The sequence below is a fragment of the Mirounga leonina genome, unplaced genomic scaffold (assembly GCF_011800145.1).
Source record: "Mirounga leonina isolate KUSES-001 unplaced genomic scaffold, KU_Mleo_1.0 Mir_376, whole genome shotgun sequence".
Classification (NCBI taxonomy): Eukaryota; Metazoa; Chordata; class Mammalia; order Carnivora; family Phocidae; genus Mirounga; species Mirounga leonina.
Window position 1 is genome coordinate 10,290,453 of NW_023270718.1, and position 27,971 is coordinate 10,318,423.

Below are 27,971 nucleotides of genomic sequence, written 5' to 3' on the forward strand. Positions count from 1 at the left end.
CGTACATGCAAATACACGTGTACACACTCATACGTACATGCAAATACATGTGTACACACGTACATGCAAATACATGTACACTCACATACGTACATGCAAATACACGTGTACACACTCACATGCAAATACACGTGTACACACATATGTACATGCAAATACGTGTACACACTCGTACGTGCAAATACACGTGTACGCACTCACATACGTACATGCAAATACATGCGTACACACTCATATGTACATGCAAATACGTGTACACATGTGCATGCAAATACATATACACACTCACGTACATGCAAATACACGTGTGCGCACTCACATACGTACATGCAAATACGTGTACACACATACATACATGCAAATACACATGTACACACATACGTACATGCAAATACGTGTACACACTCATGTACATGCAAATACGTATACACTCACATATGTGCGTGCAAATACACATGTACACACTCAATACGTACATGCAAATACGTATACACTCATACGTGCATGCAAATACACGTGTACACACTCAATACGTACATGCAAATACGTGTACACACTCATGTACATGCAAATACGTATACACACTCACATACGTGCATGCAAATACACGTGTACACACATACGTGCATGCAAATACACGTGTACACACATACGTGCATGCAAATCCGTGTACACACATGTACATGCAAATACACATGTACACACTCAATATGTGCATGCAAATACGTGTTCACACGTGCGTGCAAATACATATACACACTCACGTACATGCAAATACACGTGTGCGCACTCACATGCATACATGCAAATACGTGTGTGCACACACATACACACACACACACGAATGTACGTATATGTTCTACCTCTACCAGTTTGCTTGGGCTGCATGATAAAGCCCCATAGGCTGAGCCGTCTAAACGACAGAAACGTGTTCTCTCCCAGTCCTGGAGGCTGGAAGTCTGAGATCCAGGTGTGCGCAGGGCTGGGTTTCCTGAGGCCTCTCTCCCTAGCCTGCAGACGGCCGCCTTCTCCCCCTTTCCCCCCATGGTTTTCCCATGTGCGTGTCCGTGTCCTGATCTCTTCTTACGAGGACACCAGTCACATTGGATTAGGGCCCACCCTGACGACCTTAGTTTACCTTAATTACTTCTTTAAAGGCCTGTGTGCAAGTACACTCACACTCGGAGGTGCTGGGGGCTGGGACGTCAGCTTATGAGTTTGGGGGGACACAATTCGGCTTGTAACACCACTGGTTATTTCTCTGGTAGAACTCTGACGATTCTTGAACCTATACTGTTTCTGCATTAGGGAGCTGGTGGCCTCCCTCCCTGGGAAAGGGGAGGATTTGGAAGTGTGAGGGGCTCCACACAGCTGGGTAGAGACCTCCGGGACTGGGGGGGACCCTCGACTGCCTCTGGGAAGGGAGAACAACGTTGTCCTAACATTTCTCTCTCCCAGACAACAGCGGCATGGCCAACCTGCACTCAGATCGGCCTCCATGTGCCGCATTCGCTCCCCGGGGGAGATTTCCACAGGTCGAGCTACAGGTCAGAGAGCAGGAAGGGTCTTCGAGATTTGCTGTGTCTCTGAATTTTATCCCAAATCAGGCGGTGGCTCCGCCGTGGTGCCTGTTTTTTGGAGGCTGTGTTTCTGTTTCTCTGTGCTCACTGCGCAGATAAGCCTGTCAGTGTTTACTCGAGATCGGGGCTGTGTTTCTGCAGCTTGTCATCCGATTTTCTTCCCTCGTGACGATGTCCCATGATATGAAATATTTCTCCATAATTTTGATTGTGTTTTCAAAGGGAGAGAAATTTGTTTTTATCTTTTAATTAAAACAGTGTGAAGTTCTCATTTTTGTGCGCCATTCCTGTGTTCTATAGTCTTGTTTCCAATCATTTTGTCTCACAGACACTCTGTGAGAGTCCCCCTCGGTCTGTGTCTCTGGGCACTTCGGCTGCATTCATTAAGAATCTACCGGTTGGGGCGCCTGGGTGGCTCAGTTGGTTAAGCAACTGCCTTCGGCTCAGGTCATGATCCTGGAGTCCCGGGATCGAGTCCCACGTCGGGCTCCCTGCTCAGCGAGGAGCCTGCTTCTCCCTCTGACCCTCCCCCCTCTCATGTACTCTCTCTCATTCTCGCTCTCTCAAATAAATAAATAAATCTTTAAAAAAAAAAAAAAGAAAGAAAAGATTACTACTAAAGATTTAAAAAAAAAAAAAAAGAATCTACCGGTTGTGTTGGATTCATGAAGACCAAAGCGGATACAGTATGAACTCCGTACAGTACTGACCCCCTGCCTGTCAGAAACCGCACCCTGGCTGAGGCGCGGAGTCCGTGGTGGAGGGAGCGGAGGAGGAGGCTGGGCTAGCCATCTGGGACTCCGGCAGGGGACGCTTGGGCCAGCATGGTAGCCGGGAGGGGATAACGGGACAGGCCAACATTTTAAGGGGGAGCCGAAGTGATGGAGGTTCCTCCTCCCTGGGTGAAGCTGTTAGAAGTTATCCCGGGGGCCGATGAAGCCTCGTGAAGACCCCACCCTGGAACGGTCCCTGATCTAGAGAATTTCCTTCCGAAAGATGCGCCTTGTGGACACCGTGCTGGAGGGATCCATTTCTAAAGCACAAACATAGTTTCTTTTGCAACCATGTCTCGTAACTGTTCCAAAGTTTTAATCACAGAGAAAAGGAAAGAATGGCAGTGTAGCTCGACCTGTGGTTCCCACATTTGTGGGAAGGGTCACAGGCCAGTGAACACTTGCCATCTGAGCTCTGCGATGCTCACCGCACACACTCAGGCCACGTGAAGAGTGTCCGTGTGTTAATTTGTGCTCTGACACGTCACACGTGGTAACGTACGTGCACCCACCTCTCCACACTCACACACCAGCTTGCAGGCAGTGCAGAGCCTGGCGCGTTAGGGTTCAGAACTTCGCAAACCAACCCGCCGGAGAAGTCCTGGGCCCCCTTCTCCCCAGCAGCCTGCCTCCCACCAGGCCTCCTCTGGGAAAGCTCTGATGCGTCCAGCTGTGGGGCTCAGTATGGAGAGGGGCTTTCATCCCCAGAGCAACTGGAGCGTGAATCAGGGAGGGACAGGGCCATTTTACTGGGGGAAGGAAGCAGAACAATGAGGAGGTTACTGCAGGAAATGAGAAAGATGGTCAGTAACGAAACACAGAGCATTTTGAGGCAGAACTGGTAGATCTCTGTGTCTGGAAAGGGTGCCTCCAAGGCCCCGTGCCCAGGGTTCCTGCCCAGCCCCGCCGTGACCGAGTATTTTAAAATACAGGCTTCAGTATGACTTAGGCGTGGCCAGGTCAACACAGATCAGGAGATGAGTGCCTCTGAAAACGTCAGTGGCTACTCACCATTCTCGAGAGGAGAGGGCACACCCAGTCAGGCAGGGGCCACGCAGGGAAGCAGCGCGTCGGCCAGGAGGCAGAGGGCGCGAGGGGGACCCGCAGCAAGAGCCTGGGCCATGGCTTCCGTGGGAAGGAGCAGGCAAGGCCGAGGAAGCAGGCTTAGGGTCGGCTCGCCTGGATCGTTTCCGCGAGCGGTGGGGCGCGGGGGCTGCCCCTGGTTGTCGGGCGCCTGGCCCTGGGCGGCTGAGGGCGGGTGGACAGTGGCCCAGAGGGTGCGCGCCCCCCGGAGCAGGTGGGGGTGGGCTCTGGATTGGCTGGCGTGCATACAAGAGGCACGCTCCGCTGGTTGCCTGTCTCTCGGAATTAGCTGTCCCTCGAGGGGCAGTCCCTGCAGGGTCAGCAAGGCCCCGAGAGGTCACAGCGTCAGAGACACAGACAGTGAGGGGCCTGGTTAATACGGCCAGGAGAGGGGTGGGGCAGCTCCAGGTCCCTCTGTCCTGCTACTGGTGGTGAGGGTGGGGGACCCAGGCTGCAGAGAGCTGCATGGTGAGGTTGGATGCCGCCAGGCCAGCCTTGTTCCCACGTCTCCTCTGTCCGCGGCTCTGCCTCCTAAAGCAGCGCTTCTCAAATTTTTCTGTGCTTTTGAATCACCTGGCAGCTGACTGAGTAGGTCTGGTGGAGCCTGTTATTCCTGCATTTCTAACAACGGTCTAGCAGCCCCAGGCACACCGGGAGTGCCGGTCACCCCACTGGCCAGGCCCAGGCTCTGCGCAGAGAAGTCCGGGCTGAGCCCACCCCTTCCCAAGACGGCTTCTCAGTGAGGCAGGCCTTCTACACGCTGCCCTTGGCACCCTCTGGCCAGGTTGACCTTCCACTGTTGGCGTCCTCTCCTTCCGGAGTGTGAATGCGCTTGGATTTGGTTCTGCTGCCCATCCAGACAATCTCACATCACCTGTCTCCAGGGAGGACTCGCCGCCTGTGCGCATGCGAACTCATCTGCCTTCTCCCTGCTGCTCGAGGCCTGGTCTTTGGCGGCCTGCTGTCCACACCCCGAGCGACGGCGAGACATTAGCCACTGGAGCCCTCTTTTCTGTAACGCTGAGCCCCGAACTCCGTCTGTGGCCACCGGAGCTGGGCACTGTCCGCTCAGGCAGAAAGGGGGTGACTGTTTAGTGGCCACGCAGTGTGAAGCCTCTGGGTGAAGAAGCAACAACCAACACACAGAATAGAGAAGATGGGCGAACGTGGCTTCATCCAGATGGAACCCACAGGTGCCAAGGGAAGGGGAGCAAGAAGCTGGCAAAAACAGAGGTGGCACAGTCCAAACCTCGTGGTTCGTATACAAAGGGCGCAGACGTGTCCAAAAGACCGAAGCTGAAGACCAGAAAGAAAGGGCGAGCAAAGGGCTGGCAAGAAGCTGCGTGTGGAAGAGAACATTCGAATTATCAGTAAGTACGGAGAGATACTCCACCTCTCCCATCTGGCAGAGTGGACATGGAAGTCAAAATGAGGCGCCACTTTCCACGCTAGATGGAAATACGGGGAGCGTGCGAGGGTGTGGCTGGAGACACAGGTTCATCTGTGGCCCATGTGAGGCGTGGTCTGGTGCTGCCTTTCTGGTCCACGTTTTAGCCATCGGTCCGAACACCCTTCGACCCAGCAATCCCTGCATTTGGGAACTGGGTCCTCAGTCGACAGGGAGGCTGCACCCAGCAACAGGGGCTATGTAACCTGGGGGACAATCTTTGCTTCTCCCGCCGAGGGGATATTTGGCAGCGAATACAACCACGTTTGGTTGTCACAACGGGCGGGGGGCAGGGCAGGTGCTCCCAGCATCTAGTGAATAGACCGGGGATGATGTTGCACATCCTCAAATGCACAGGACAGCCTCCCCCCCAAAAAAAGAATAACTGGCCCCAAATGTCAGCCACGCTGGGTTGAGGAAGCCGCCCTGAGCCCAGCAGTTCTGCTCCCGGTGTGTGCCCCGGACAGGGGGGCTCCCTCCGATCCCCACAAGGACTCAGGTACAAGAATGCCCACTGCAATGCGTAGGCAACACCGTGTGTGTGCCAGGCACCGTGCCAGGGATGGGGGCCGTTCTCGTATTCTTTGTGGTGGAAAAAAAAAAGGGAAAGGGAAACAAGCGTCTGTTGACAGAACAGGCAAGCAGGTTGCCTTAGTATCTCAAGTTCCTGTAACAATCCAATCCACCAGGAGCACTGCGCGTGGACTGGGGCGGCAGGGGGGACATTCCTTCTGTCAGTGAACTTGTATGACGCGCTAAGGTGCGCTCACCAGCGCTGGGAACACCCCCCTGCAACACACACACACACACACACACACACACACACACACACTGATGGGGGGGACGACTTCCAGTGTCTCTCCTCCCCCCTCCCCCAGCTGCAGTTTCCATGGCAACAGCTGAGCCCACCTCCTTCTGGAGACCAGGTAATTGCTCTAGGAGGGGAGGGCAGCTGGGGGTTCAGGCCCACAGTCTTGCAGCAGTGGTCTGAGCCGGACTCTCGTGCCCCTTGAAATACATCCTTGAATGGGAGCTCGGCAAAAGATCACAAAACCCGCTGTGAGGGCCTCCCAGGACCCGGTCAGAAATCACACGTGTCTTTAAAGCACCAGTAACATCAGCATTATGGTTTCTTCTCCTTGTTCATTCGTTCATTCATTTATTTGACAAATATGGGTCGACTGTCCTGGGAGCGGGGATACAAGGAAAGGCACGCTCTTGGCTCGGAGAGCTGAGCTGTGAGGGGCTTCTGTTCCTTCCAAGGAGGTTCTCTTAGAGTCATTCAGCAGAAGCTGATGGAGGGACCACTGCGGGCGAGGGTCACGCGAGGCAGAGGGGGTGCATGAGGAAGAAAGCACACCAAACTCGCTGCCCTCAGCGAGCATGTAGTCCAGTGGCGGGGGGAGATGTTAAACCAACATATGTATTTGGGTTCCCTACTGTCTGCCTGGCCTGTGGGAGGGTCTCCAAACGTTTTCAGAATGTGAACAAATGAGTGGATTCTGTTCAGCTCACAGTCGGGATTCTGGTGCCTTTATTCTTTTAACGTGTTGTCATAGCATTAAGCTTCCTTCCTTGGATGGATGGGCGGTTGGTCGGATATTAGAGACCCTAGAATTGTCTGAGTAGGAGGAAGGAGGACCACACGGGACAGGGAGAGAGCCGATGGCCTTCAGCTTTCTGCTCAGCACAGAAAGCTTGGGTGAATGTTTTCATATTTGGATGGAGAAGAGCTCAGGAAAGACAACTCTAGAACTTTTACTGCCTTAAGAAGAAAAGACAAGAGCTGGAAAAGTAGGTACAGAAGGAAAAAAAAAAAGTAAAGCAAAGAGACAAAATGGGTGAAACTACTTTGCAACCTAATGAAGATCAAAGAAATTGTATCTTTTATCTGCCAGTTGTGTTTGTGACAAATGAATTTAAAATATGAGGGGGGCAGAAATGAGCCTCAAATTATATATATGGACAGGAAGGCTTTAAAGAAGAAAATTGAGGGAAGCCTGGGTGGCTCGGTTGGTTAATCGTCTGCCTTTGGCTCAGGTGGTGATCTCAGGGTCCTGGGATCGAGTCCCTCATCGGGGAGGCTGCCACTCCCCCTGCTTGTGCTCTCTTTCTGACAAATAAATAAATAAAATATTTTTTAAAAATTAAAAAATAAGAAAATGGAAATGATCAAAAAATACAAAATGATATTCCAACCTCTTTGTACTCAAAAACAACAACAACAACAGAACCCTGGATGTGAAAAGCAAACTGGCAAGCCGTTTTTCCCATTGTCAGAGGGACAGAGATGAAAACATCGTCCAGCGGAGTTGGCAGTTGCGTGGAAAACGGATACCTTCCGGGGCTGGTGTTGAGAAGGCAGCTTGCTCTAACCTTTCTGGCAAGTTCTTTTAGTGGTGGGCCTTAGCTTGTAAAACGCGTATGCCCCTTGACCCGGCAAACCCACCTCCAGGAGCCTGGGCCCCGCAGACGTTCACAAAAAAACCCACAGCCACACTGAGGTCAAGGCGGTCCCAGGGACAAGTGCATAGAATGTGCGCACCGGGATGTGAAGTGCCCTTTGCTGCAGGACTTTACAGCCCAAAGACACGAATTCTTCGCTTGATCAAGAAACTGTGTTTTGAAGGATATTTAATGTTAGGATTTTATGTTAAATCAACAAGAGCTGGATTAAAAACTTGTATAGGCATCAATTATCCAAATTTGAGCAAATATAACCCATTTACTTGTCCATTCATTAACCCGGCATGTGCCAGACACTCACTCCACCCCAGACCGAGGTGAGGACACAACAGAGATGAAAAACACAATGTGTCTATTCCCAGAGGGCGTCCATTTCCGCAGGTGACGAAGACAGAAGTCCAAGACCATTTCGGGGAGCAGTGTGACAATATCTAAAAAAGCTGGTGAGGTGCATTTCCCTACCACTCAGAAAACCCAGTTTGAGATTCGTGCCCTGCAGGAAACTCTCACACGGATTTGTTTGTTCAAACTCTGTGCCGGGTACTGCTCTGTGCCCTGGAGAGAAGCGTAGCAAAGAAGAGAAATGGATGCCATCCTAAATGTCCACCAACAAGCAGTGTGCACATCCACTGAGGTCTGTCCAGACAACGGAATATGACGGACATTTTTCGAGCAAGAGAGAATGGACACGAGCTGCAGAATGACTCGTCGATGTAAGACCTCCACCCCGTCTCTCTCAGCTCCCTGCTTCATGTTCTCTGTTGCCCTCGGAATTCCCCGAGATTATTTCTCTCCTGTCTCTCTGCTCGCCACTTTTAGCTGGCATTATTTTGGATTCGGGGAACGCAATTCATGTTGGTGAGGTGGGCCGCCTGTGTGTGTGTGATTCTCCTGGGAACACACAGCAGTGAGGAGAAAACACTCTTGGTTCAGAGACGCGGAGAGGGGGTGCCGAGCCCTTTACTTTTGCAGCAGACTTTTAGTAAGCACCTGCTTTGGGATAGCCAGACATTTTGATCCCAGCACAGTCTGACTCCAGAGCTGGAAATTTCCAGTACTCCTGAGGCTCTCGCTCTCTGGCCCCCTCCCCTCTCCTTCCAGGAGCCCACTGTGGTTTCCATGGCAACGGCCTGAGCCCGCCTCTGCGGCTCAGTCAGGTGACAGCTCTTGAGAGAAAACAGATGACGAGGTGCCCCCTGACAGAGACCCAGCCTGGGTGGGGGCGGGGGGGGTGGTCTCACACCTGCAGCCCCTCCCCACTGCTGGTCGGGCCCATCCTTTGTGCACATTCATGCACATCATTAGATGGGGGTCAGTGAGTAGGAACACAAAGCTGGCTCTTTGGGTCCCAGCAGGCCTTATAAGAACTCACAAACCCCCCACAAGAAGCGGGGATGTTGGTCTTAGCCTTTCAACACTCACTGACTCATTCTACATATTGATTAAGCCCCACTCTTTTCATGAAGCCAGGGATGCGATGGGGAGAAAAACAAGCAGTCTCCACCCTGAGACCCTAATATCCGAGACATCTGTTCCTCTGAAACAGGCATTTAATCATCAGACAAATAGGTACCGAGGCCCCCCGGCCACGTACCAGGTGACAGAGCAGGGGGTCAGACGCGGCAGAAACCAGACAGTGGAAAGCCCCTGCTTCTGGGGCTTCTCTTCTAGTGGGGTCGCGGACAGTGGACAGGAGAACCCAGAACGCAGCACCGTGATTAGAGCAGTGAAGAAAAAAAGCTTGGGCAGAGGCTGGGGAGAGGGCCCAGGAGAGGATGGGCGTTGAGCAGATGTGTAAGGGAAGGGAGTGAACAGGGATGAAGGAAGAGGGGCCCAGGCTGTCTGGGGGCTTGTTGGGACATCCTAGGAAGGAAGCAGCCCCCCAGCAGCGTGAGATAACAGAACGTAAGAGGTGAAGTTAGCGATGGAGGAAGGTCAGGTCACGATGGAAGGCACTTTGGATTGTATTAATTAGCCCCTGTAAGTATTAATCTAGAGAGTGTTATTTGTATTAAGTGTGTCCATCACTCAGTGACACAAGGATGGAGGCGTCCACGTGGCTCAGAGTCCGTGGGAGGGAGAGGAATCACGCTGACAAACACACGGAGGTGACATCAGAAGGACGAGTGGTTTACTTGGTGACCACCCTGGTGCCAGGTCCCGCCTCCGGGAAAGGGACGCGGAGAGAGGCATTTCGGCATTGGTTTGGGGTTTGGTGTCTGGGGGGGTGCCTCGTGGGCAGGGCTGTGAATACCAGGGTTGGGAAGGGGTCAAAGGCAGCAATGGTGATGGTGATGTTAGTCACAAGGACACATTTCGCCCGAGCGACTGATTCCCCTGGGCTGTGTGAGCTCCAGGTGCTGTGTGCCTTCCATTCACCCTCACGGCACTAAAAGGCAGTTGCTACCATTCCCCGTTTTACAGATGAGGTCCCTGAGGCAGAGAGGATGAGGAAGGCCTCTCCGCGTTGCGGTTAAATGTGGCGGCACAGGTTCCAATCCATCATGCCATCTCTGTCATCTCTTCGAGCCTCAGTTTCCCTGTCTGGTTAAGAGAACCCTGTTAGGCCCTGGACAGCACTTTGGGTTTTATTAATTAGCCATTGTAAGTATAAATATACATAATATTGTTTATCAGCTCTGACAGGGCTTATAAGAAAAATAGGGCCAAAAGAACACCCTGACTCACAGATGTGTCTGAGATTAAATTTCACATGCAAGTTTAGGTTTGCATACAGTAGGTGCTCAATAAACACGAGTGACACATTTTCAATAGGAGTAGGAGGACTTTCCTTTCCTACCTAAAGATTGGAAAATGAGTAGGCAGGCCATGGGGCTTCGGTGTAGAGTTGTGCAGACTGTTCACTGCACAAGGGTGATAATCAAGGCTGGTAAAAGGGTTGAAATCCAGACCATCCTGTCCCACCAAGCTGGGCATGGAGCTGTGAGGCTGCACCCCCCCAGGGAAGGGGCATCCTTTGCTACTTCAGGTAAGGTCTGGGCAAGCCGTGGTCCTGTCGCCTCCCTGCACCGGGCCTTTTGGACACCAGATCAAGGAGACGCTGGTGTAACAGCCAGCATTCTTGGCAGCGACAGAAGCCAGCATGACACCAGCCGTTGAGAGAGGCACAGGGGGACGGCAGGTAGATCTTTGGAGAGGCAGGACAGCTTTAGATCCCTGTGGAGGTTCTGGAGGCAGACTCGTAGAGGCCGGCCGCAGACTGGTCTGGGGAGGACACAGTCACTGCTGCCCCCAGACTCGAGGGTCCCCTGCGGCCCCTGGGAATGAACGTTCACTGTCCAGGAGGCGTTCTCTGCCATCCCACTAACCTGCGCGCCTCGACGACAAATAAGGGGAGTCCTTACTCGGAGGAGGTGGAGGAAGAGATTAAACAGGGATTCTTTTTTGATCTGTTTCTGTATGTGAATTTACAAACACATCCACAAAGTCAGGCCACAGAATCATACAGGCTTCTCACTTAGTACATCCCGAGCATTTTACACATACAACTCTGTTATTGTAATCACTCCCATCGATTTTTACTTTAATTCAATGTAACACAGGATTTTAGAAGTGGGCTCGAAATGCTTGATGCCTACGAAGTCCCAGGGAAGTCACCCGGCACTGGAACTAAAGCCAGGAGAAAATCAGAGTCAAGATTTTCACACCAGAAAAGTGGAGAGAAACTCATCTGCAGCTGGCTCCAGGGAAGGCATCTACAGAACAGATGACTAGTCTTAAATATGTTTGGGAATGAATGTCTCCAGAACACTGGCTATGTTTTACTGTTTCCGAGAAAGCCTTTCCCTTCCTGAGTTAGAAGGCAATACATAGAGAGCTTGGACTCCAGTCTGGCACTCAGTTCATTAATCAGGGAAAATTCTGAGGTCGGTTGATTTATCTGGCACGCAGACTGAATGTTGACATTCTTCGAGCCTCGTCCAGAGGGCCATGAAACTCCGGACGAACTCCTCTCCCATGTGAACCATCTTTTCAGTTTAATTCTGGCTCAGACTCCGCAGTGAGCAGCTGGTGCCAGCACCTCGTTGAGGGACACAGTTTCTCTTGGGCCTTTCCTCTGCTCAGTATGAGATTCGACGTGTCAGCGTTCTTACCATCACAGAGAGGGAAGGATGCACGAACGAGTCCCAAAAGCACACAAACGCGAGCACAAAGACACATAAAGCTGACCACATAAAACCAGTGAGATGTCACCTCGCCCACCAGGATGGTTACTATTAAAAACAAACAAACAAAACCCAGCAGGTATCAAGTATCGGGGAGGATGTGGAGAAGCAGGAACCCTCGTGCACCATTGGTGGGCGTGCAAGCTGGTGCAGCCACTCTGGAAAACAGTATGGCGGTTCCTCAAAAAATTACAGATGGAGCTACCCTACTACCCAGCAATTGCTCTTCTGGGTACACACCCAAAAGAACTGAAAGCAGGGTCTTAAAGAGGTATTTGTACACCCGTGTTCAGAGAGGCATTATTCACAGGAGCTGAAACGTGGAAGCAACCCAAGTGTCCATCAGTGAATGAATAGATGGACAAAATGCGGTCTGTCCGCACAAGAGAATACTATTCAGCTTAAAAAGAAAGGAGGAGGGCGCCTGGGTGGCTCAGATGGTTAAGCATCTGCCTTCGGCTCAGGTCGTGGTCCCGGGGTCCTGGGATCGAGCCCTGCATTGGGCTCCCTGCTCCTTGGGAGCCTGCTTCTGCCTCTGCCTCTCTCTCTCTCTCTTTCTCTGTGTCTCTCATGAATAAATAAACAAAATCTTAAAAAAAAAAAAAAAAAAAAAAAAGGAGGGATGCCTGGGTGGCTCAGTCAGTTAGGCGTCCGAGTCTTGATTTCGGCTCAGGTCATGATCTCAGGGTCCTGGGATCAAGCCCCGCATTGGGCTCTGTGCTCAGCATGGAGTCTGCTTGAGATTCTCTCTCTCTCTCCCTCTGCCCCTCCCCACTCAAAATAAATAAATCTTAAAAAAAAAAAAAAGGAAGGGAATCCTAACGTGCATGGATCTTGAGGACGTTTTGCCAAGCGGCTTAAGCTAGTCACAAAAAGACAGTGTTATGGTTCCATTTATATGAGGTACTTAGAATAGAAAGTAGACGGTGGCGCCACGGGTTGGGGGAGGGGGAAGGGGAGTTGTCATTTCGTGAGGACGGAGTCTCAGTTTCACAAGATGGAAAGTCCTGGAGACGGATGGTGGGGACGGTTGTGGAACAATGTGAATGAACCTAAACTGGACCATATCCTTAAAAATGGTTAAGATGGTACGTTTTATGTTGTTATATGTATTTTAGCACAATTTTTAAAAAGAGTGTATATGTATATGTATCAGGGAAAGCCACAAGTTAAGAGAGATTGAAAACGCAACTGGCTGACGTCATTGCAGCCGACGTGGTAGTCAAAGGAATGTATGTCACTTACGTGTATGAATTGTGTTTCAGGCCAGTAAGAGACTGTAAAACAGGACGAAGGATCTGAAAAGGTGTTCACAGAGCAGAACTCCCAGCGTGCAAGCAAAAGTCACAGAGGTCTCGTCCCACCTCTGACCCACAACCCGGATGCCGAGCCAAACCGAGACACGGTTTCCACCACATCAGGTAGGCAAGGATGACAACACGCCGTCAACGGGGGGCTGGGGAAGCAGGCCCCTTCCTAGTGCGGGCGGTGGGCACACGTGGGCTACGGCCTCTCTGTCCGGTATTTTTGGCAAAGTTTAAAATACGTTTGCCCAATGACCCAGCCGTTCTGCTTCCAGAACTCACAAGCACGTGAATGCCCACCTTGTGGTCATGGTAGCGGCCATGATTAATTAAAACCAGTGAGGTAGGGGCTTGCAGTGAAAACGAGAAAGTGCTTTCCTACAAAGCAACTTGCGTTTTTGAAGAGTACTTAACGCCATGGGAGTTGGGGTCCCCGAGACGACCCGCGGTTTCCATGATTCACTGGAAGGACCTTGGGACGTGGCACGAACTTGTCCTCACACCTGGGTCCGCAGCACCCACACATTTTCGTCATGCGCGCGTGCCTGGTATCATTTCCTTCCTGCGTTTAGTGAAAGCACTTGGTTATTTATTTGGGTTTCGCTCACCAAAATTCACTTAGCAGGGAGGAATAGGCAAGTGCAGTTCTCCCTAGAATCAAATACAGACCACTTCTATTTTTCCCTCGCAAGGAGGACGCGTTCCTCACGTCACAGACAGAACAGACAGTGTGTGTGTTGGCGGGGGGGGGGGGGGGGGGGGGGGGGGGCGGCAAACGAATTTTGTTCTTTCCGCAAACTCCTGTCGTGTGGCATGTATGCGAGGACGTCCTCAAACTCACGTTTGCCTCTGGAGCCTGGATGTTTCGGCGCCCTGAGCCTCTCTCTCTGTGTGTCTCCACGATTCTGCATCCCCCTCCCCTCCCCTCTCCCCTCACCCTCAGCTGCGGTTCCCATGGCAACAGGCAAGAGTGGCCTTTGTCCTGCAAAGGTCTTCAGGGAGAACAGCAAACAGCAGTGGACAACAAAATTAACCGGGGTGGGGAGGGCGTCTACCAGAGGCCCCGGCATGTTCTTTCCTGGAATTAAAATGCACCGCAGGGCGTTTGTAGAATGTCACCTAATCAGTGCCTTGGACATGGCAAGTCTCCCAGGAGCACCGCGATGCAAGCGTTATCAACTATAATTCTTCGTTCATAGACTGTGGATTTCACACCAACAGTATCTGTAATGGCAGATACTGTTCTAGGGTATGGGATTAGAACAGTGCTTTTCAACTGGGGGCGATTTTGCCTCCGCGAGGAGGCATTTGGAAACATTCTGGCTGCCACACGCAAAGGGGCAGGCGCTGTTACCATCTAGTACACAGAGGCGGGGATGCTGCTAAACACCCTACAGTAAACAGGACGCCAGCCCCTGACAAGGACCGACCCAGCCCCTAGCATCAATAGTGCCAAGGTTGAGAAACCCTGGGTACAACGATGTGGAAGAACCTGCCCTGAAAAGTCTCATGGTGCTTACTTTCTGAGGGGGGAGACAGACCACAAACTAAATTTGCTTTGTGTGCTCTGATAAAGAGTGAAGGGGTTAGTGGACGAGAGGGTGACTGGGTCAAAGTGATGGGGTAGTCAAAGGCGGCCTTTCTCGGGTTGTGATAAATGAGAGAGCAGAATAAAGCCAGGGAGCAAGTCATGGGAAAAGAACATTCCAGGGGGAGGGTACAGTACGTGCAAAGGCCCTGGGGTAGAAACACATTGAGCACATTCAAGGAAGAGCAATGAGACCACAGTGGTTGAAGTGCTATTAGGCAGGGTAAGGAAGGGGGGGGTGGGGGTGGATCAAGAAGGGCCTTGTCGATGGTAAGAACTGTGGGATTTGCAATTTAGCTATTAGAAATTTTAATATTGTTAGCGTCACCGATAATTAATTGAACATTTACTGTATGTCGGGCTTTCTCCAGGACACTGGAGATCACCAGGGCATGGAGCAGGCTTCTCACTACCTTCTTGCAGCAACAAGGACACTGAGAGAAAGAGATCAAACAGTCACATGAAAGTAAACTGCCAGAAGAACAAATATGGACTTAGTGACTTCTCTGGGCTGTGTGGCCACTGGGCCGCGGGCTGGGCCCACAAATGATGGGGGGGGCCCTATTAGGTAGCCGAGAGAGAGGAAGAAATGCACTTAGATGTCTTAGATGGTGGAGCTAGTCACTGAGAAGAAGAAGCCTGGTGTTTTTAGAATCAAGCAGTTTCAAATCTGGCTGGGGCCCTGATTGCCAACACATCACCATCATCATCATCACAATTAGTGTCATTATTATACAATAACTAACATGTGCCAGGCACGCCGTGATGCGCTGTTCCCAGGACATAGCTGCAAGGTGAGTGACATGACCTTCCCACTTTACCGATGAGCTCCCGAGCACACAGAAGAGAAAGGTGGTCCTATCCGGTTCTAATTGCAGAGTTAGGCCGCCCTAGATGGAGCCCATCACACCACAGCCCCCTACACCCTCTGAGCCACTTGCTTCATTTGAAAAAAAGAGGACCTGCCTCTCAGAGCTCATGTGAGCATTACATGAACAAAGGCACGACTCCCACTCAGCAACGCAATCAGTAACAGCACACAACACTCAGTCCTCAAGATAAACAGCATTTTAATGCAATATTAAAAAAAAAAAAACCATTAACGAAAACCCCCTCATGATGAACCAGCTATTAACATTTTGTGTATGTGTTTATTAAAGGGGGGTTAGTTATTTATTTAATTTTTTAAAAATAGTCCCTACATCCAACATGGGGCTTGAACTCACGACCCCAAGATTAAGTTACACGCTCTACCAACTTAGCCAGCCAGGTGCCCCGCTTTTATGTATTTTTAAATGTATTTTTTAAATTTCCTCACGGTATCCATCACTTCTATTTTTTTCCCCAAAGATTTTATTGATTGATTGATTGATTTGAGAGAGAGAACACGAGCAGAGGGGAGAGGCAGAGGGAGAGGGGGAGGGAGAAGCAGGCTCCCAGCTCAGGGATGTGGGGCTCCATCCCAGGACCCCGGGATCATGACCTGAGCCAAAGGCAGGCACACTGACTCAGCCACCCAGGCGCCTCTTAAATTTATTTTTGAGACAATTTTTTTTCAGAAATAGATTTTGAAAATATTATTGATGAATTTGCTTCCATTAAATCCAGGAAAGTAAAATTATAATAAAATATGGTTTTTTTCTTTTGTATAAATAAGCTATTTAGACATACAATAATGTTGTAAGTTTTAATATATTTACTTTTGAGTTTTACAATATTTTTTCAATGAGTTTAATGTTCTAGAGGAAAAAAATCAACCATTAAAATTTTACATAAAAACACATATATAGGGACGCCTGGGTGGCTCAGTCAGTTAAGCATCTGCCTTTGGCTCAAGTTATGATCCCAGGTCCTGGGATCGAGTCCCTCATTGGGCTCCCTGCTCAGCAGGAGCCTGCTTCTCCCTCTACGTGCCACTCCCCCAGCTTGTGCTCTCTCTCTGGCAAATAAATAAATAAAATCTTAAAAAATATATAAATCTTGGGGCGCCTGGGTGGCTCAGTCGTTAAAGCGTCTGCCTTCGGCTCAGGTCATGATCCCAGGGTCCTGGGATCGAGCCCCACATCGGGCTCCCTGCTCAGCGGGAAGCCTGCTTCTCCCTCTCCCACTCCCCCTGCTTGTGTTCCCTCTCTCGCTGTGTCTCTCTCTGTCAAATAAATAAATAAAATCTTAAAAAAATATATATATATAGATATAAATCTTAAAAAAAAACCACACACAGGGGCGCCTGGGTGGCTCAGTTCGTTGGGCGACTGCCTTCAGCTCGGGTCATGATCCTGGAGTCCCGGAATCGAGTCCCGCATCGGGCTCCCTGCTCGGCGGGGAGGCTGCTTCTCCCTCTGACCCTCCTCCCTCTCATGCTCTCTGTCTCTCATTCTCTCGGTCTCAAATAAATAAATAAAATCTTTAAAAAAAAAAAAAAAAACCACACACATATATAGGACCTCACATTTTTTCCTTAGCCCCACACTTCAATATGGCTCAACACACACTGGACTTTATTTAAATTTTTGACATTCCATCCTTCCATCATGGCTTTTTATTTTTGGCATTCATTTTGATTTTTAGCTTACAATGCCAGTTTAACGTTCATGGAGAGATGTCACAGAGGCAAGAATTCAAACCGAAAATCAGGGCTGGAGATGGTTGTTGTGAACGTGGTTCTGGATAAGGGCAGCTCAGAAGGAGCAGAAAGGATGTGGAAGCTGGCCGCCAAGGTGGGCCCTAGTGATTCAGAGTCCTGGTCCTCGAGCCTCTGTGCGGTCCCCTCCCACAGAGGAGACAGCTAGCTGACCTGTGTGACCAGCAGGATATTACAGAACTGTCCATGTGTGGTTTCCAAGGCGGGGTTATGAAAGGCATGGCTGCTTCCTGCATGCTCTCCCCTGTCTCACTTGCTCTGGGGGAAACCACGTCGTGTGGGCACTCAGGTGCTCCCCTAGAGAGCTACTCTAGGCCAGGAACTGAGGCTTCCTGCCACCAGGCAGCATAACTTGCCAGGACTGTGAGGAAGCACCTTGAACATGCACCATCCGGCCCCAGTCAAGCCTTCGTGTGACTGCAGCCCTGGTCAGCATCTTACTAGCAACCTCAGGAGAGACTCTGAGCCAGAACCGCTCAGCTGAGCTGCTCCTGCTTCCCAGGATCATAGGCATTGTTGCTTTCGGTCCTAAATGTTGGGGTAACTTGTTAGCAACCGTAGGTGACCAGTGCTGATGAGAAAGGTGGACCTGGACCGAGTCCTGGAGCCTTGGCTACTTAGGGGAGCGCCTGGGGAAGGAAGACAAAGACCATAGGGAGGTTAGCGTCCCTGTGAGTCGGTCAAGCTCTGTGAGCTGAGGGACCCAGACGGACGTAGCCATCAGATTTAGGATGGGCAAGAGCAGCTTCTTGGAGTAGAGTGCTGGGCACCTGGCTGGTGATTGGTGGAGAGGGAGCGGGGAAGAAGGGGTGCAGAGGTGCCCACCATGAGTGTAGATGTTTCCACAGGGAGCGTGCACGCTCAGCACACATGCACGCATGCCGCCCCAGGCCACAGGCACAGAGTCAAATTCTCCTAAATACGTTCCAGTCACAGAGGGGACCTGTTTGGGGAATTCTGTCTGACAGGAATTTGCTGAGCACGTACTGTAGCTGTTCTGTGACAGCGTATGGAGGAGGCCACAGACTCCAGCCTCAAGTACAAGACTTGGCTGTTTATAGGTTCCGTGCAGGAAGGAAGGAGAGGGCTGAGAGGCTGGATGCCCCATACCCCACCCTTCAACACAGCAGAAAGAGAGGCTTTCTTCTGGGGCTCTGCTCACAGATGCCCCTTCACACACACACACACAGCCGGTTCCAGGAACTGCCGTGCTATCCGCGGGCCAGAGAGGGCCTTGAACTCCCAAATCAACAAACTTTGAAAGTATGAACTGAAAACAGACGCTCGCAAAGAGGCCGTGTGTACATCTGGAAACAAGAGAACTCACAGTGATTCTTTTTTCGTGAGACGGAGCATGGCATCAAAGAGCTGAAAGGGGGGAAGGAGGTTCAAGGTCGTGTTTGTTCTCTGAGACTCGTTCAAACATGGGACGTGAGGTTTTGTGGATCGAGAAGGGTTGATTTCCTTGTTGGTGGATGTGTTGGAGACAGTCTGTCCATGCAGCAGAGCTTCCTGGGCACATGGCGTAGGACCACAAAGTGCCGCAGCGCACATGCATACGTTAGTACTTCTTAGTGTTGTTGTTATCACTTACAACAGGCGGCTCTGCGCAAGGGTTGAGGTGCGGGGTCAAGACACACCCCTAGCCTGCAATGAGGTCACCTCCCAGGTAGAAGTTCAGAATGTGGTATTCACCCTGTTAGTGGTAGGAATTCCTCAAGGGACAGTCCTAGCAAAAGCATGGGCCATTCTGGGGCCACCTAAAATGCGGTGGCAGCGTTTTGAGCCCAGCGATGAGGAGGGAGCCAGGTCGGCTTCTGGGGATGTTCTGGAGCCCATCTAGTCAGGACTCTGCAATGGCTGCGTGGGGAGCATGGGAGGGACAGCTGAGGTGGATGCCGTGGTCCTGCCTTGCACGAGTGGGTCCTGAGACAGGTGTCCTGCTCGCTCATGCACACCCCAGCTGTACTCCAGAGGGGAGGGTCCACTCCTTCCACCGTGGCCAGCACAGGGCCAGGCCAGATGATGGTTCACGCGCACCAGGCTGTGCCCTATCGCTTTACAAATATGAGTCATCTAGTCTTCGCTGACCCCTATGGGGGCAGAATCTGTGTCGTGCCCATTTCACAGATGAGGAAATTCAAGTACAGACAGGTAGAGCTCCACGAAAGCAGAGACTGGGTCTGTTCTTGTGCACTGTTTACCTTCCAGTGCCTAGCAGACTGTAGACGCTCGAAAAACAGTGTTGAGGGAGTAAGCATACAAACAAATAATTGAACTAATGAACACTGGGGGCGCCTGGCTGGCTCAGTTGGTGTAGCATGCAACGCTCGATCTCGAGTCGTGAGTTCGAGCCCCACGTTGGGTGTGGAGGTGACGTAAAAATAAATAAATAAATAAACTTAAAAAAAAAAACAAACCCTAATGAAGACCGGATGGTAGGAGATGGTGTTTGGGCTACCAGCACCCACGACCACCACTCAGCTAAACACTTGCAATGGTGTAGAGTCAGCAGAAGCTCCAGAGCCATGTCGTTGCCCGTCTGCAAAGACTCCATCAGAAGGAGCAGTTGTGGCAAGTGAGGAAGACACGCACGGTCGCTGGTGGGAAAGCAGAGTCGAGCAGCCGCTTGGAAAACAGTATGGCGGCCCCTCACAGCGTTAAGCCAGGAATTACCATGTGGTCCAGCAATTCCACCTCTGGGTCCACATCCAAAAGAACTGCACGTAGGGTCTCAAAGAGATGTCTGCACATCCATGTTCATAGCAGCATTATTCACAGTAGCCAAAACATGGAAGCAACCCAGTGTCCTTTGAGGAATGAATGGATGAGCAAAATGTGGCACATCCATACGCGGGAATATTATTCAGCCTTGAAAGGGAAGAAACTCCTGTCACTCGCCACAGCCTAGAGCTGTCGAATTCAGAGAGACCGAGGTAGGATGGTGGCTATCAGGGCTGGGGGAGGACGGGGTCGGGGGTTGTGGTTTAATGGGGACAGTTTCAGTTTGGGAAGAAGCTCAGAGACCGATGGTGGGGATGGTGCACAGCAGTGTGAATGCACTCAGTCCCACAGAACTACGTGCCTAAAAAATGGTGAAAAGGGTAAATTTTATCACATGTATGCTTTACTACCATAAAACCTTTTTTAAATGCGCATGGAGTGTTGGCGAGATGTCTGTGCCTTTAAGGGTCTCCTCCCCTCCAAGGCGCCCTGGCTGGTGGGGTGTCAGCGGCTCCTTTCCCCAGGAGCCTTCACCAGCCTCTGCATCAGGAGCGGGCTCCGGCTGTTGCCATGGAAACCACAGCACAGGGAGGGAGGGGCTGCAAAGGAGGGGAGAAAGCCTTGGAGCCTGGAATTTTCCAGGCTCTGAAATGGCAACAAATGAATCAATAAAAATATGGGTCTTTGTCCCCAGTAAGACCGCTGCCCCTACCTCCTCACTAGGGAGTGGACACTGTGCCCGCCCGGGCCAGATCCGGTCCAGGCAGGTGTCCCCCGTGGGTGGTCCTCAGCTGGTCATTTGCGTATGGACCTTGTGAAACAGATTCTCATTTTAAGGCAGACTCTCTCCAGTTACTTTTCCTGAAGTAAAAATCTTTGGAAAAGATAAGGATCACGACGGCTTTCCTCTTTAGCATGTTGACTTCTGAAGACAGGTTTTGCGCTACTGGAATTCTAATCAGGCACAGGTCTTGGCTCACTGATTCAGTTAGTTTACTTAACCGGGAGCCTAACTGTGGGCCGAGAGAGCGCCTCTTTTTAAAGATACCGTCCACCCATTCAGTCAGCTGACGGATCCGGTGTCTGCCGCTGCATAACAAACCATCAGGAACTGAGCCACTTGAAACTCTGCGTATTATCTGGGCTTGCTGGGGCGGGAGTGGGGGGCAGGGGTCTCGCAGGCTGGACCATTTTCCCTTCTGGGTCTCGAGGTCCTTTTCCAACACCATGCAGTTGTTGGTAGAATTCAGTTCCCTGAGGCCGAAGGCTGAGGTCCCTGCTCGTCCGCGGGCGCCCTGTTGTTTTCTGCTGCGTGGCCCTGTCACATATATAGTGGATTCCTTCTTCACGTGCAGGTCACTTCCTTTGTGGAGATCCTTTGAGGCTCAGGATGAAGCTGCCTTTTCATTTGTGTTCCGCTTCATATTTGCGTTGGCGGGTGAGGACGACTCCCAAACCAAATTCAGGACTGAGTTTTCCTGGTCCTCCCAAGGTACCCATATGGGCTGAATTGCATCCCCCCAAAACTCAATGTTGAAGCCCTAACCCCCCAAGTGTGCTGGTACTGGGATGTGGGCTTTGAGGGGGTGATTAGGTTTAGATGAGGTCATGAGGGTGGGATCAGTGGTGTTTGGAAGAAGAGGAGGAGACCCCAGAGCACTCTCTCCCCATGGAGTGAGGACACAGCCCAAAGGCGATCATGGGCAAGCCGGGAAGAGGGTCCTCACTTGGACTTCCAGCCTCCCCTGCTCTCTTATTTCAAGTCCGCTCAGACACCACTTCAGCAGGGTCCTCCCTCCTCCGCTCCCCTCCCCCCACGCCCTTCCCTGTTCCCACCCTCCACCCTTGCTCTGTTCCTGATGTTTCTCACCCCTGGCTCTCTTCCTGTGTCTCCCGCTAGATGAAGCTCTGGGAGGGTATGGCTTCTGTGCCATCCCACACACTCGACTCCCTTTGCGTTGCGATGGGCAGCCTCCCGAGTTTATGCTACTTCTCCCATCCCTGGGGACCCTGGCTGGAAGTCGGCAAGCCAGCTTCTTCTCCTTCAGCGGTGATTGGCCGAGGCTGTTGCCATGAAAACGGCTGCAGTGGGGAGGAGGGGACGGAAGGGATCCAGAGAACCTGGAATGTTCCAGAAGGTGGCTAAAGACTGTGTGTGATCTAGTAATCGTGGCCCAGCAGGAATTTAATAAATGTTTTGAATGAAGGAGTACCTGGGCTGCAAGGAGTCACCCTGTGCTGGGGGAGGGATGTCACGCACCTCATTTCTACTTGTACTTGCAATTTTCTTCCCATTTTGGGGGTGGAAATCTATACAGTTGGCACTTGAACTCATCCGTCCATCCACTGACCCACCCACCTGCTTGCCCACTGACCCGTCGATCCACCTACATTAATTATGGTTTTTACCTTTCGGTGTCTTAGGATGTTTTGGTATCTGGGGGGTGGGGGGGCTGGGACTTAGAGGAGAGACAGCCTTCCCCAGCGACCCAATTCTGAAGGAGAATAACAGCCTGCCATATGCAAACCGACTGATTCCACTCATCTCCTTCATCTGACTCACCGAGCCCCCGTCTCCCCTGAAGTCATCCTGGGGCAGGTACGATGCATAGGAGTCCGTCCCTAGAGCCATAGGGCTCCTCCCAGTCCGCGGATGAGTGGTCAGAAGATGCTGCTTCTATCAGTGGCTTTTTTTTTTTTTTGACACTTGGGATTTCTTAGGAGTCCACAGAGACCCAAATAGTAAAATTCTGACCCTGCCCCAAAATGCATTTTTTTAAAAAATCAACTTATCGGTGTGTAATGTACATACAGCAAAAGGCACCTGTTGTAAGCATGCAACTAATGGGTTTTGATGAATGTAGGCACCTGGGTACAACACCACAATCAAGCTGTAGAACATTCCAAGGATGCATTTGAATAAGGGCGCCTGGGTGGCTCAGTTGGTTAAGCAACTGCCTTCAGCTCAGGTCATGATCCTGGAGTCCTGGGATCGAGTCCCGCATTGGGCTCCCTGCTCGGCAGGGAGTCTGCTTCTCCCTCTGACCCTCCCCGCTCTTGTGCTCTCTCTCTTTCATTCTCTCTCTCAAATAAATAAATAAAATCTTTAAAAAAAATAAAAAAATAAGGTCTGTGAGGGACTGCTCAGGCACTGGCTACTTGACTAAGGATGACCCCACCCCATAACTGCCATCTCCCAGGAGGGTCGTGTTTCTTTCTCTTCTTGCTAACATAGCCTAGCACAGGGTGGACCTACAGTGAACATCTGTAGGATAAATTATCGAATGGAAGCATCTCCAAGCAGGCTCTTGTAGAGAAAAACAAAACAAAACGAACAAACGAAAACATTGCAGGGAGGAAAGATAATTTTCTCTCCACCCTTCTGAGTTCTTGGCTGAGATCCCTGTAACGAAGGACAGATTAACAAGCATAAAACAGAAGTTGTTAAGGTGTACATCTCACGTATACATGGGAGACGCCCAGGCAGAAAGCAGCTCCCAGAGCGGCCTAGGATGCAGGCTTGCGTACCATCCCCATAGGGAGAGGGACAGGGGATGTGGGCCTTTTTGGGGAGAATAAATGATTTTGGGGAAAGGAGGTGTGATGGTTTGTGACGGTCTTTCTGGGTGTGGTGTCTGCTTCTGATCACCCCTCCTGTGACAAGAGCCAGTCTTTCCGGGGGGATGAAACTCCCCGGAGGGACTGATGACGTTGAGCTCCTGTCATGACATTGAGGATCTGTACTGAGGTGGCTGAGGGGCCCAGACAAAGCCCCTCCCTGCATTTGCTCTTTTCCAAGGGCCTGCAGCAAAAAATAACCCACGTCCCAAAGTGACGTATTTGGGGGCAGCACATTCTGCTGTCCATCAACATCGTATCTGTGTCTTTCTCATCATGGTGGTCCCAGGGTCTGGCACACTGACTTACCAGAGCAGGCTCTCAATACATGTTTGTTGAGTGAATAAGTAAAAGGGAGGAGGATATGGTGAGGACACTGAATGTTTAGGTCCCCGGCCACTTCTGGTGTGAAGATGTGGGGTTTTCTAGATCCTGTGAGGCTCAGAGCCAACTTTGTGCCCTTGCGCAAAGATGTGTCGCAGGACAAGCACAGAGGATGTGCGTGAGCCACTGATGAGGGCCCCCCAGCCTCCCCATCCCTCACCTAGGCTGGCTGCACACTGGAGCTCCAGCCTGTCCCTCCTCAGGGCTCTTTGGTTCCTTAGCAACCCAGACAAACTCAGTCTGTTACCATGGAAACTGCTGCTGGGCTGAGGAGGTGTCAGTAGCTGAAAATCAGCAGAGAGAACCTCAGAGGATGGAATATTCTGGAATCTGGTACTAAACCGAGTGTATGTTCAAAATCCCAGCCTGGAATTGGCTAGTTTCTCACTCATTATTTGTAAATAACTAAAAATATGGGTCCTTCCCCTGTGCGCTGCTGATGGGAACACAAAATGGTGCAACTGGTGTGGAGAGCGGTCTTGCGGTTCCTCAAAAAAACCAAGCGTGGAATTAGGATCCATCAACTTTGCTTCTAGGTACATTGCCCAAAGAGTCGAAAGCAGGGCCTCGAAGACATATGTGTATACCGATGTTCATGCAGCCTTATTTACAGTAGCCCAAGGTGGGAGCAGCCCAATGTCCATTGACAGGTGATGGATAAGTAAAACGGGGTGTATGCACACAGTGGGATATCGTTCAGCCTCCAAAAGGAGGGAGGAGGTTCTGGCACATGCCACGGTGTGGATGAACCTGAGGACATGATGATGTGTGAAAGAAGCCAGTCACAAAAAGCCAAGTACTCTAGGAGTCCCCTTATAGGAGGAACTTGGAGTGGTCAGAGTTGGAGAGACAGCCCGCAGGATGGTGGGGGCCCCGGGCTGGGGGGAGCGGCAACAGGGACACAATTTCAGTTTTGCAAGATGAAGAGAGTCCTACGGACGGATGGTGGTGATGGTACTTAACTCCACTGAACTGCACGCTTGAAGTGGTCAAGATGGCAACTTTTATGTTACGTGCGTTTCACCCCAATTTAAGAAATAAATATGAAAAAATGTAGGTTTGGGGGCAGGTGTTTCCATCTCTCTCTCTGAGATGTGGCTAGTCGAACTTATGGGTAAAATCGGAATATTAATTGGTCCTACCTCGTAAGACAATAGTAACGATACTGAACACACGGTCCAGCGTCTTATAAGCCATAATTTGACAAAAGGTGGTTGGTGGACTAGCTACGACGGGCTTCCTTTGGAGAATTTTCCCTAAAGATGACGTGTCCACCCATCACAGACTCTTTCTCTTTCGACACCGGGTATCCCTCCCCCCAGTCACTTTCTTCAGCAATGGCGTCCCCCCGCCGAGTTAGCGCATCGTCTTCCAACCCTGGGGTCGAGCCAGCCGTCTGTGTACCTGCCCTGTATACTTGGGACTAGAACATGGTTGCAAGGAGCACCCCTACCAGGTGACATCATGGGTCCGGAAGCCACATGGCTTCCGTTCAAACCCCAGCCCTGCCGCCGGCTAGCGGCAGAATGTTCCAGAGATTGTCCAACCTCTCTGCGCCTCCATCCCCTGATGGCTAAATTTGGGATAATATCATCCACCTTACAGGGTTGATACTTGTCTGTGGATGCCCAGCACAAGCAGACACCACAAGCCGAGCGAAGGCACTAAATGCGAGCTCGATATTCTTGAAAGGCGTCTGCTTTTTGATGATCTGATTAATATCAGGATCCCCGAATAACTTCGCGTGTCAGTTTTGATGCATCCACGTAAACCCAGCTCCTGGCCCTGGGTCTGACTCATAGGAGAAACTCCATCAGCAGCACTAGGATCAATATTAACAATTTGTTAACAAAGCCCCATGTTTTATGAGGCCTTGCATGATGTGGCTACGTTGGACTCCCTTGCACACGCACAGTACGTTTTTGCCTCCGGACCTGCTATTCCCTTTGCCTAGATTTCTCTCCCCCAGAGAGTCTCATGTTTACCATTTGGCCTTCTGCTCAGATAGCCCCACGGCCTTAGCACGCATCGAAGACCATCCTTGCCTTCCGTATTAACACCTTCCAGTTCTCCGCTTTGTTTTTCTTCACAGGCCTGGTGAACTTCTGAGGTTGTGTTAACCCTGTTGTTCATCGTCTGTCTCCCTTGCACCAGGGGAGGGAGGCTTATTGTATTCCCTGCCGTTACCCCGAGGTCTAGCACGATCCCGCCTCCCAGAAGACACTGGACATCTTTCTTAAGGCAAGGGCCAAACTTTGGGAACAGATGAACGTGTCTCCCATGAGAACAAAGCACAGGGTTGCCTGACATTTATTCTCTGCCCCCAGATGAGGGCCTGGCACCCGGAAAAGCTCCATCAGTATTTACCAGACGACCTGATGGACCCTGAGGACAGATAATGCTGTTGGAACCAGAGGCTGCAGGAGACGCATGATTTCTACCTGACTCTCAGAGCCCCTCACCTGTGTGTTTTCGTTCTTGTGCATACCCCATTCAAAGGCACCCAAAGATGTGCCTGGACCAGTGCGGGGGTGGTTGCAGAGCTGAGCCCCTTCTGCATCCCTGTCCCCCCCATCCCTCCTGTGCCCACCACCGAGTCTCAGTGAGATGAGTCAATGGCCTGCTCCCTCTCTCCAGATTGCTTATCGCCCTTAGCAACAAAGGGAGGCTCAGACCGTCGCCATGGAAACTGCAGCGGAGTGGAGAAGGGTGGGTGGGGAAGGGGCCCAGAGCACCCCGGAAACTGGAACGCTGAGCTGACACACAGTAGGCCTTCCTTTACAGGATGAAAGAGGCTCGAGGCAGCCCCACCCCCACTGCTCATTTTTGTCTCCAGTGAAAGAATAAACCCCGTTGCTGGGCACATACTCTCAGTTAGTTCACTTTTCATCTTCAGTGAAATCCAGAACCTGTTAGGTGTTCACATTTCCCCGAGCACCGACCCTGAGCTTGGAGCTTTCTAGGGACTGCACGTTTGTGACGGTATTCGGGGTGAGACCTTTGGGGAGGTGATTAGGTCACGAGCGCGGAGCCCTTCCGGTGGGATCAGTGCCTTCATAAGAAGAGACAGGAGAGATGCCCTTCTCTCCCCGCCACGTGAGGACACAGGCAGAGGGTAACAAAATAGAGTCCTCACCAGGACCAGTCTGTCCCCGTCCCTGATCTGGGACTTTCCAGGGCCCAGAATTGTGGGGAATGCACTCCTGCTGCAGAAGCGCCCCGACCCCAGCCTGGGGTACTTGGGAGGACAGCCCATGCTCTGCTGGGCAGAACATCAGCTGGGGCCGCTTCCCGCAATCCGCCCCCCCACCCGCACAGCCCAGCCACTCCGCGCGTCGCTGAGGAAGAGAATGGTTGCCATGGACACAGCACAGCATGGTCAGGGTCCCAGAGACCCATCCATTTGCAAACCGTAGACTATTTAAATGCTAGCCATCTGTTTTGCAAATTATTTCCTGGGATGGCATCTTTCCCTAGTGTCCCTAGCTTTCTTCCCAAGCGTCGCGTCCTGCGTGGGGCTCCCCCCATCAGCCGTTCAAAGCAGGCCTTTTGGGGAGACTCTTTATTTCTGCCCCTTTTACCACAAAGAAGTCTAAAGTGCCCTGGCTTTTCTCCCCCTAAGAGATCTGTTTGAATGAACTGAATGCATATGTTAACTATCTCACTAATGTGTTGTTTTTATGTTGGTGAGGCTGTGGATTTTAAGGGGCAGATTTTTTCAGGCACCGTTATAAGACAAAAATGCTGCCTCCTAAATTATGGCAAAAATGCTAAAATCTGAAAAAATGTCTCAAATTAATGAGATTCATTCCTTTTTTTTTTTTTTTTTGCACACTTTTTACTCTGCTCTTGTCTAGGATCTCACTATGATTTCCGCTGTCACTGCGTGATTTTGGGTTTTGCCTGCCTGCCAGCCTCTCAAAGCTCACCGCAGTGCCTGACGCATAGTAGGAAGTCAACAGCTTAAATGAATGAAGGAATGACTTTTGCTTTTGAAAAACTAGAGTCGTGATGTTTTATATTGTTTGGCTTTCTGTCTCTGTCTCTCTTTTTCAAAACCTGAATTATAACATAAACATGTCGCAGATCATTAGCTGGCCTGGTACTCACATCACTTACACATTGCTAAGATGAACACATAGATGATGCAGAACTTTAAAAAAATCAAAATTTACA

At 51.0% G+C, this 27,971-nt stretch overlaps 1 long non-coding RNA gene across 1 annotated transcript in view; it reads left to right on the plus strand.

Annotated features, from left to right (window-relative positions):
- The window catches only part of LOC117997948, a 51,642-nt gene extending 25,459 nt beyond the window's left edge, over positions 1-26,183 (plus strand). The window contains exons 2-3 of the long non-coding RNA XR_004675933.1: positions 12,802-12,957; positions 26,123-26,183. This is a non-coding gene — a long non-coding RNA (uncharacterized LOC117997948). The remainder of the gene's footprint in view (positions 1-12,801; positions 12,958-26,122) is intronic.
- Positions 26,184-27,971: the final 1,788 nt, after the last annotated feature.